Consider the following 11901-nt stretch of genomic DNA (forward strand, 5'->3'; position numbering starts at 1 on the left):
AAATTATAATTATTTTTTAATATAATATCTTTAAACTAACATTGAATATTATTATAAATTTTTCAAAAATTATAGTTTTTTTTCTTCATTCGTAAAATTTATTAGAATTGTAAAATCTTTTTACAATGATAGTCTTACTCCTATTTTAATAATTTTTGAAATATTTTTCATTTATTTTTCTAGTCAATAAATTTTACGTTATTAAATTAAAGTTCTATAATTATATAAAAATTAATAAATCAATTACTTTATATTAGAGAGATTGTGATTATGTAGGAAAAAAGAGAAAAAAATATAAAATAGAAAAAAATAGATGTTTTATTATTAAAACATAAAGTAAAAGGTAATTTTGGTATTTTAAAATTTATTTAGTATAGTTTGACCATTGACCCAAGCATAAGGACCAAGGAGTTAACAAAAACAAAAACTAGGGGAATATATAATTATTTCTAAAAACACAGGGACTAAGTAATGTATTAGATAAAAATACAGGACCTTATAATTATTTACCCAATATTATATAACTATGTACGTCATATGCATGACATCCGATTCCATTTCATCACCTTAATTGACTTTTACATAAATGATGGGGTATATTACACCCGTGGTTACTAAATTTTACCCATTTTAACATTATAGCCACTGAACTTCAATTCTCAACGACATGGCTACTGAACTTTATATTTTTTTTAACATTGATAACTACTTAACTTTAACTAACTCCTCAAAATGACCGTTAACGACCTCAAAATGAAAATATTCAAGAATTACAGTTGTTCAGTATGACATTTACTATGAAGCTTTTTCTCTCTAAAAATCTATTCTCTTTCCTAACCAAACAACACTTAAATGACCTCAAAACAAATTCAAAAATTAAAGTTCCTTAGAATATCATTAACTCTTTGATTTTTTTTTTTATTTTCAGACTGTCAACAGTCGTTTCGAGACGGTGAGTGGCCACTGGTATTAAAAAATGTAAAAGTCAGTGGACATATTGTTAAAAATTGAAGTTCAGTGACCACACTGTTAAATGGATAAAGTTTAGTGGTCATGCGTGTAATTTACCCATAAATGATGGTTATAAAGTAAGGTCAATGTTAAGGCTAAATAGCATCTGGATTTGTTTAAAAAGTTTGATTGGTCCCTTGAACTTTCAAGGTGTTTTGATAGCTTCTTCAACTTACATAAAATGTTCAGATAGCTTTCTCAATGTGCGTAAAATATAATCAATAATCAACCTGTTGCAAAAAAAATAAAAAAAAATAAATTATATGTGAAAGATGTATTATACGTACCTTAAAAATACTTGTGGTTGAACTCCTCAAGTAACTATCTGTAAATACTTGTGTTTAGAAAAGAAAACCTTATTAAATTAATTTTGAACCAATTAATAAATAAAATTTCTAAGAAAAAACTTATGTTTTAAGATATTAATTATGTCACTGTCATTCATGTAAAAGTCAATCTTATAAATCTTCAGTGAGAAATATGGATATATGCCAAAATAAAAGTCTATCTAAATTTGGAAATAACAATATAATCGATTAAGTACATGATATTATAATGTTAATAAGTTAATAATTAAGAATAAACGTGGCCAGCAGTGGTTGTGATAGTCTACTATCACACACCTATAGTTGGCTCATTCGGACCGCCTACACACAAAATCATGATCTTTCGTCTTGAACGAACGAGGTGGTATGTGTGTTATAGAAAAAAAAGCGCGGGAGTACGTTCGGTATGCCACCTCATCTGTCAAAGACGAAAAATCAACGATTTTGTGTGTAGGAGGTCCGAATGAGCCAACTATAGGTGTGTGATAGGTTTTTAAAGCCAACTATAGGTGTGTGATAGGTTATTTTAAAAGTTCAGAGTGTCATTAGACAAAACTTGCCAAGTTTAGGTGTGTATATATGCATTAAGCCTTTTTTTTTAATTGTAATGGACTCTTTATTATTAAAGAACGAATGCATCCTGAATCATGATGTTGTCAAGAAATACAGAAACATATAAATGAATGAAGGTGTAATATCTTTCCAGACCCCTCAAGTTGTCCCAATACTGCAACTGACCACTGAACTTAGACTTGTGACAACTAATCCCCTCAACTTGCTTTTTTGGAACAAATAACTCCTCAAATTGCTCAATTGGAACAAATAACTCCTCAAGTTGCTTATTTATAACAAATAACCCCTAAACCCAAAAAAATATTCAACATAATATTACATCATAAATAAAAGATTTCAAATTGGCGTTTGCTACATCTAACTAATCTAGTGATACATTAAGTAAATGGAAAAAAAACTCCTGAAATAACCTATTTGAGGGGTTATTTGTTCCAAATAAGCAAGTTGAGGGGGTTAGTTGCAAGTCTAAGTTTGGGGGGTCAGTTGTAGTATTGGGACAACTTGAGGGGTCTGGGAAGATATTAAGCCATGAAAGAATTAGCATAGGAATGTGTGTTGGGTGCCATAACATGGACTGCATTATTCGTTAACTTTGGAACAAATGCCACTGAACAATTCAGGTGGTTATGAATAAAAATCGACCGAGCCAGACTCCGTAAGGTCTCTTTTCCTAATACTGTCTACCACTTCCTCTTGCCACCTCTTGTTGGGAAGGCCATGGTAGTTTGATAGGGATGCCATCCATGCAGGAAGGCGGAATACTTACAGATTTATAAAGAATGGGGTGAAGTTTGTACTCACGCCAATTATGAGAGAGCCAAAAGTCAACGAGAAGTCTACCTTGGTAGTCTGTCCCACACACAAATCATTCGTTGGCGAGTGTGAGGAGAGCCAGATGGTGTATGTTGTAATGGTTAAGGCGAATCACAAAGCATTCCAAGAGGGAAAAAGAGAGATGTCGAATGAAGTGACCCGCTTGCTTGACGAGTATCAATATCTGTTCCCTGAAGAATTGCCAAGTGGTTTACCACCTTTGAGGGACATCCAACATCACATCGATCTTGTGCCTGGGGCTAGTTTACCAAGCCTCCCACATTATCGAATGAGTCCAAAGGAGAATGACATCATGAGACAGAAGGTGGAGGAACTCATTAAGATGGGATACGTTAGGGAAAGTATGAGTCTCTGCGCCGTTCCAGCTTTACTTATGCCCAAGAAGGATGGGTGTTGGTGGATGTGTGTAGACAGCAGGACTATTAACAAGATCACCATCAAGTACAAGTTCCCTATCCCAAGGCTAGATGATATGCTGGATCAACTTGGCAGGCATCATCAGATACGAATTCGAGTTGGGGATGAGTGGAAGACTGCCTTCAAGTCCAGAGATAGGTTGTATGAGTGGCTAGTGATGCCATTTGGAATGACTAACGCCCCCAGTACATTTATGAGGCTGATGAATCAGGTGCTTCGCCCAGTAATTGGAAAATTTATAGTTGTGTATTTTGATGATATTCTGATTCATAGCCAGACCTTGGCTGAACATGCGGAGCACTTGCAGATAGTGTTTGACTTATTGAGGAAACACCAGTTATATGCCAACACTAAGAAGTGTGATTTTGTCATGGAAAGCCTGGTTTTTCTTGGGTTCGTGGTTAGTGGCAACAAAATCCAAGTTGATGAGGAGAAGGTGAGAGCTATCAGAGAGTGGCCTACCCCTAGAAACGTGGGGGATATCAGGAGTTTTCATGGGCTAGCAACGTTTTATCGACGTTTCATTAAAAACTTCAGTTCTATAATAGCCCCATTGACAGAATGCTTGAAGAAGGGAAGAGGGTTCGAATGGGCGGATGCTCAAGAGGACAACTTCACCTTGATTAAGGAAAAGTTGAGCACAACACCCGTACTGGCCTATCACGATTTTGATAAACTGTTCGAAGTTGAATGTGATGCTAGTGGAATTGGGATTGGCGGCGTCTTGATGCAAGAAAAGAGACCTATTGCATATTTCAGTGAAAAGCTCTGTAAAGCAAGACAAAACCGGGCGACCTATGATCAAGAATTTTATACTGTGGTTAGGGCGTTGAAGACATGGGAACATTACTTGGTGTGGAAAGAATTTATCCTCTACACTGACCACCAAGTTCTTAAATACTTGGGAAGTTAAAAGCAGCTCCGAAGCTCCATGCATGCCCGATGGTCCGCCTTTATAGACAAGTTCCCCTATAAACTTATCCATAAGGCTGGAAAACAGAACAAGGTGGCAGATGCCCTAAGCCGGAGGGTGGCACTATTAAATACAATTAACCTGGAGGTCGAGTGTTTTGAACACATCCGAGGAGAATACAGGGCGGATCCTGATTTTGGCAGTATTTGGGAAAAGTGTCAGCACCAACGCGGAGATGGGGCGTATCACTTGATAGAAGAATATCTTATGAGGGGCAACCAACTTTGCTTACCATGCACTTCCATCCGCGAGGAGGTTATTCGGGACCTACATGGTGGATGCTTGGGTGGACATTTTGGGCGGGACAAAACATATGAGGCAGTGAGTTCCCGTTACTTTTGGCCTAAGATAAGGAGAGATGTTGCCTATTTAGTAGAACGATGCTATGTCTGCCAGACCGCCAAGGGACATGACAAACGCCGGCCTACATCTACCGCTGCCTGTTCCAGAGACTATGTGGGAGGATTTATCCATGGATTTTGTCCTCGAATTGCCCAAAACTCAGAGGGACATGGACTCCATTTTTGTTGTGGTTGACAGGTTTTCAAAGATGGCACATTTCATACCCTGTCGGAAGACTAACGATGCCTCAGCGACTGCTAAGTTATTCTTTAAAGAGGTTATCATACTACATGGCGTACCAAAGAGCATTGTCTCATATCGAGATACGAAGTTCCTAAGTCATTTCTGGCAAACATTGTGGGCTCTCTTTGATACATCTTTGAAGTTCAGTACTACCGCCCATCCTCAAACTGTTGGGGTTTATGTCCTATAGACAATTGTTTTAGGATATAAATATTAATGAATAAATTGTTTATTTAATCATTTGTTTACTCAGATATATAGCATTAAAATGTAACTATATATAAAGGTACAAATCTTTCATAAACAAAGTAATCCTAAGTTTATTTAAGTAGTTATAAAGTGTTCATACAAGTATGAAGTGAGACTATACTTTATGATAGACCAATAGACTTAAAGTAAACCCAAGTCAAGTAATATGTTATAGGGGTTGGCATATTACTGTTGAGACTTGCATGTAACAGTGTTTTCTGTCGAGACAGAAAGCTGATCTCACAAGCTTTAGATATTCAGATATCTAGACAGTTACATGGATCCAGTGAAGGAGTTCATTAGGATTGGGTGTGTCAACTGTTCATCTCAATGGTATTAGTAGGTATAACTAATCCTCAGACTCAAACATTCGTTAATTAGTGATTCTAGATTATGGAGTCTGATACTTTGATTCTGTGCGAGCACGATCCAACAGGTGAGAGCCTGGGGTGTGTGAGAGCAGGGTTGGGTATCACACAAAGTAATTGCAGAATAGTTAATGTCAAATTGAGCATTCATCACTCCCGATAAGTGGGAGATATATCCAAATGGCCGCTTGTGGTGAATTGAATGAAATCCTTGTAAGGTGATAGAGTTAAGAGTAGAAATGAACATTTCACTTAACTTATCTTTTCAGAGTCAATTCAACCTGTACAAGTAAAACCGGACTCTTCGTTATTTGTAACCTTGACACGTTCCATGGTTATAAGGAATTGACCGACAGGATATAGTTTGATAACATCGAGATATTATCCACGGGATCAAATAGGATATTTACCAAAACGGCCGCGTAGTTGGGCGATCCAGGAAGCAATGGCGTATCAAGCAAGTCATCCGGGTGGCGGATCACCTAGACTCCGCCACACATGATTCGTAGTCAGACTTACGTGAGACCCGCCATCATGCCTCGATCCGTCCGTCAGACGGTTGAGCCGATTCCTAATAAAGGCAATTAATGGACCGTTAATGAGCTAACGGCCACACTTAAAGGAGATTCGTAACCTCCATTAATGAGGCATTAATGGAGACTTTCTGGTTACCGGGAGTTACTATCACATGACTATAAATAGCTTGCATCCCAAGCTATTGAGGTACACATTCATATTCTCACTCTAGACCCTCTTGTCAATACAATTTATCTTTATTCATATACTGACTTTGGCATCGGAGCTTCCCCCTGTAGACGAAGACTACCTCGCGAGCTTTCACCCACGTGAGGTCCGCCATGACTACTACGGTGCTGTTTGGACTCGAGGTCCAATAGAGAAAATGACTAGCTCGGCAGGGCCGGTGTCGGAGATAGAGTCGCCACCCGGATTTTAGGTCCGAGAATGTTACTGAGATTCCTTACGGGAAGCAAGTGGGTTCGGGAAGTTAGGTACGCTAGGAGAAGGTTAATATCTTCTCGAAAGGAAATATTAAGCACCCCCAAAATCGCCCGGTGAACCCACCGGCCTCCTACTTAGCATTTCTAAATACAATCAGGCTATTAATAACTCTTTTAAGCTTTTTAAATTCGTTTTGAATGTGATTTGTTTAGAAAAAATCATTTTTGTTTCATGTCATATTGCACAATTGTATACAAAAGAAAATAAACAAAATATTACAACCCTAAAAGCAATGAAATATGTACAAAATTAAATACAATTACATCCGGGCATTCCCGGGTCTTCAATCCGCACCAAAATAATGCTTCTCCATACTCATATCAACCGAAATAAAAGATTAGAAGAAAATAACATAGTTGTACAATTAGTTATGGCGTAAAAATGGACAAAGGACTAAATTGAATAAACTTAAAAAGTTTATTTAAGGATCTAATTGAAAGAAAGTGGAAAACTTTAAATTAAGGACCAAAGTGAATAGAATATAAAGTTCCAAAATAGGGACTAGAATGAATAAAAGGAAAAGTTCTAAATTAGGAGCCAGAGTGAATAAAATGAAGTTATTGGGTTAGAAATTAAAATGAATAGAAAAGAAAGTTTTATCATAACTATTGATGCCTAAACGATTGTGAGATAAAATTTATCTCGAGTTGATTCGTTTATCCCAAATCATTGTTACGAACGAAAAGAACCAATTAGATCAATAATATTAACTTGTAATATTCTTAATATTAGGAAGAATAAAAGTATAAAAAAGAGTAGGTTGATTGAAGTAAATAAAAAGGTTCAAAACAAATGATTTAACTGGTAAATTATTGCTTTAGTGTTAAATTAAATCAATTTAGGGATCAAATATATATAGAAAATATATTTGACAGCCTATTGACAATAAAAATCAACAATGAAAAATAAAATAAGAAAGGGGAAGAACAATCTATATTTCAGAGTACCAAATATTAAATAATAGACATGATTTGTCCCTTAGAAACCTTTACCTAGGTTGTGGGATGATTGGAAAAATCACAAATATTGGAACACTGATGATGAACGCAAAAAAACAGAATTTATTTGGAGTGGTTTGGTAGAATTTCGGCTATCTCCTAGTGTATTTTTGTCCTATCTTCTCCCTTTTTTCGTCCTATTTTCGTCTCCCTTAAAGCTGTGTAAAGGCTGCTATTTATAGGCTAGAATTAGGGTTCAGGGTCAATTTTGAAATTAATTAAATGAGACAGGGGTTAAAAGGGAATTTTGGGCTTTTAGGTTTGTGAAAAACCTAAAAAGGAGCAAGGGGGCACGCATGGGCCTGCTGCTGGGCGAGCTGGGCCTGCTGTTGGGCCCGGCGCGCGGCCCAGCGGCCAGCAGCAAGAGCCCAGCCGCACCAACGGATTACCGACGGCATTTCCATCGGTAATCCGTCCCATCATTTGTTTTATATGAAAGATGATCTTATCGATCTCCGATTTTGACGATTCTTGTGCCATTGGACTCGTTTCGACGAGACGAACATTTTTTCATGATAACCTAAGGCTAAAACTGACCCGAACTAAGGTTATTTCTTATTTTTTCCCAAATTTCACCTAAAAACTTTAACTAGTCACAGATTCTTCGTTAGACCTCCGAATTGAGCCCGAAAAAGTGCGTTATGACACTCTCAGGGGACAATTCTCACTAAGATATCCTAAAATTCAATTTGGTTCTCTGAAAACTTTGGTTTTGGATGGAAAAGGGTTGACTTTGACTTTCTAACGAGGGATTTTTTCCGTGATCCATTTCTGATCATATTTCCAATCATCTTTACAAGGTTATCATCACAGGGCTATGATTCCAGTGTCTACAGTTGCCCCTACTTTATCATGCATTGTGAGTTGTGTGCATTTTTAGAAAACTGAATTCAAAGTAGGTGTTTTGAAAAAAACAGTTTTTGCCCCTACTTTGAAGATGTAGAAAGAGAATGTGTGTAATAGAACAAAGTATGATAAAGTAAATACTCATCTAGAGTTGGAGGATGTTGTGATTGATTCATCGATCCAGTCTCTTAAACGACTGGGAGCAAATGGATATCTGATTATTGATCTCTTCAGCGGTCTTAGATTGTAGGTCTCCTCAACGACCTGTTGTTGTGGATCTCTTGAACGATCTTTGATTTGTAGGTCTCTTCAACGACCCATGGTTGTGGATCTCTTGTGTGATCCTAGATTATGGTCTCTTCAACGACCTGTTATTGTGGATCTCTTAAGCAATCCTGGATTGTAGGTCTCTTCAACGAACTGTTGTGGTTGATCTCAGCGATCTCAGATTGTAGGTCTCTTCAACGACCTGTAATTGTGGATGTCTTCAACGATCCTGGGTTGTAGGTGTCTTCAACGACCTGTAGTTGCGGATGTCTTCAACGATCCTGGGTTGTAGGTGTCTTCAACGACCTGTAGTTTCGGATGTCTTCAACGATCCTGGGCTGTAGGTGTCTTCAACGACCTGTAGTTGCAGATGTCTTCAACGATCCTGGGTTGTAGGTGTCTTCAACGACCTGTAGTTGCGGATGTCTTCAACGATCCTGGGTTATAGGTGTCTTCAACGACCTATAGTTGCGGATTTCTTCAACGATCATGGGTTGTAGGTGTCTTCAACGACCTGTAATTGCGGATGTCTTCAATGATCCTGGGTTATAGGTGTCTTCAACAACCTGTAATTGCGGATGTCTTCAACGATCCTGGGTTGTAGGTGTCTTCAATGACCTATAGTTGCAGATGTCTTCAACGATCCTGGGTTGTAGGTGTCTTCAACGACCTATCCCAAAAGTTGATCATTCTTGTCAAATAATCCACTTGTGAGCTACAAAACCCCACTCTCCCTTCAGGAGCCATTTGGCTTTGTTGAATAATTGATGATAATTTTTTCTGTGACCCAACTCTTCCTTCGGAAGCCATCTGATCTGCAGAATACAAAACCCCACTCTCCCTTCAGGAACCATCTGGCTTTGTTGAATTATTGATGATAATTTTTTTGTGACCCAACTCTTCCTTCAGAAGCCATCTGATCTGCAGAAGACAAAACCCGACTCTCCCTTCAGGAGCCATCTGGCCTTGTTGAATTGATGATATTTTTTTTTTCTGTGACCCAACTCTTCCTTCAGAAGCCATCTGATCTGCAGAAGACAAAACCCGACTCTCTCTTCAGGAGCCATCTGGCCTTGTTTAATTGATGATAATTTTTTCTGCGACCCAACTCTTCCTTCAGAAGCCATCTGATCTGCAAAAGACAAAACCCCACTCTCCCTTCAGGAGCCATCTGGCTTTGTTGAATTATCAGAATTCTTCTCATGGGCTGACTCTTTCTTTAGGCTGCTGCTGAGAATTTTTTTTTTGTCTGTTGACAATTCTGTTGTTTTGCTTAGGACTAAATTTTCTCATTCAATGCCCCTGGATTCTCTCGCTTCAGAAGATGTTGTTTTGGTGACGATCCCTGGAGTTTCAGGTATTCCCTGCAATAAAGCAAGATGCCCATTTTCTCGTAGAGTTGACATCAAATCAAATGACAAATGTGTAGTGATGCATATGTAGCCTAATGTATGCATGTATGCTTGTGTGTGTGAATGAATGTGAATGCTAGACGTGCATTTTACTCTGTATTGGTACATGTGTGAAGATTATGCATGAATGGATGAAATGATTTTATAGATTCTCTTTTCCAGACTCGAGAGATGGGGCATCTTTAGGATCAGTGAATGATGTTTTGATGATATGCCCCAATTTGTGAGAGCTTATACTGTCTGCAAATGATGAGGATAGATAGGTCTGACATGAGAAGCTCTGGGGGCACGGTTTCCGCTTGATGAGGATAAATAAGTCTGACATGAGAAGCTATGGGGGCAAGGTTTCAGCTTGATGAGGCTCATATCTTTTTTTTCAGGAAGTGTTGATATGTTCGTTTTTTCCCTAATTTTTGCCTAAGTCGCCCTTTTCGGGTTTTCAAGTCAGCAGGATCTCTCTATTATTCTCTATCTCTCCTTTTTCCTGAACTGCCCATATGGGTTTTCAATTAAGCTTTTTAACATCTCACAGTTTTTTTCTCTATCTCTCCTTTTGCCTGGACTGCCTATTTTGAGGTTTTCAATCCAACATTTTTTTTTCTTTATTTTCATAGATGCAAGAGAAATTGGGTAATTTGAAGTGCATGGACCCAAGAGTCATTTTTTTGTTGATTTCCATACTTAGCATCAAATGTGAGCTGGTTCTCAGTCTTTGGACCAGTGGAGAGGCCTTCTGAGTGGGCTGACGGGTGATCGGGTCATGCAGATGTACGCTTGATGAAGATTACAACTTGGGTGCTAAACAGAGTTTGGGTGGATGCCCGTAAAAAACTTGAGGCAAGGCCTCATTTGCGTTTATATTATGGAACACCACCGTTGGGATTGAACCATTGTCACTCACTATGCTGATTGGTCTGTGCATACAGATGAGGAGTGAAGAACTCGATATATTCCTCAGTTTGGCTTGGAGTTCACTACTCTGGATGATTATGAACGCAAGATGCTTCTGTCAAAGTCGGCTCTTGAGAGGACAACAAAGGAGCAGAGAGACCAAGCTTCAGGGAGCATAGAGATGGATGAGTAGTCTTTTTTACTCAAATCTTATTTATTTGATTTTTTTTTTGAAAATTCACTTGAGGTGAGATATCTATTGATTCAAACATTTCATCGTACATACAACTTCTGACTGTTCAACTCGAATAAAACACTTGGCAAATATACATTGAATTGTTTATTGCTCAGATTCCTAACCACTGTCACTAAAGTGCGCCTTTACAGGTTTTCACGTTTCAGCTATTTTATTTCCTCACTTTTGTTCCCGGAATTTTCAAATGAATGCCTTTTATGGGTTTTCACTCATTGGGGAAGTCCCTTATTGTTGCATAGGTCGTCCTTTGCAGATTTTCAACCTATCGGGATTTTTTTTTAATTTTTCAATTTTTTTTGTATTATTTCTCTATGAGAAGGATTTCTTGGCTTCACTGAGGGTAATCATCTTCCTGATCTTGTGGTCATTCTTCTCTTCACTTAACTACACTCTTGGTCTTGGCTTGGAATTCCCATGTTGGATATGAACTTCTGAGAGCATGATTGATAGACTCCATAATTTCTTCCTTGACTAAAGTGAGCTTTTCTTGAAGGCTTGATTAGCCACTTGTGAAGCAGTATTAATTTTTTTTTCTTGAAGCCACTTAATTGACTGTGTTGGCCTTTAATCTCATTGGAATTTTGAAGGATCTTCTTCCAAGATGGCTTTGGATGGCTTTATCTTCATTTCTGATTGCTAGACTTTGCCCCTGAACTTTTCTGGCATCTTCTTTATATTTTGGATTATCATGGATTTGGATCCTATCGTTCCTCATGGAATAAGGTCATTCGTCATCTATGGATCGGTTGCCTCTTCATGCTTCAATCTGAATGGTGTATCCAGGTAACTGTGTCCTTTTTGGAATTAGAGATGACCTTCTCACAGAAATCTTAGTGCTTGAGACCAATATGATTTCGTCTTACTTACTCGCCTCT

The sequence above is a fragment of the Euphorbia lathyris genome, chromosome 5 (assembly GCF_963576675.1).
Source record: "Euphorbia lathyris chromosome 5, ddEupLath1.1, whole genome shotgun sequence".
NCBI classification, from domain to species: Eukaryota; Viridiplantae; Streptophyta; class Magnoliopsida; order Malpighiales; family Euphorbiaceae; genus Euphorbia; species Euphorbia lathyris.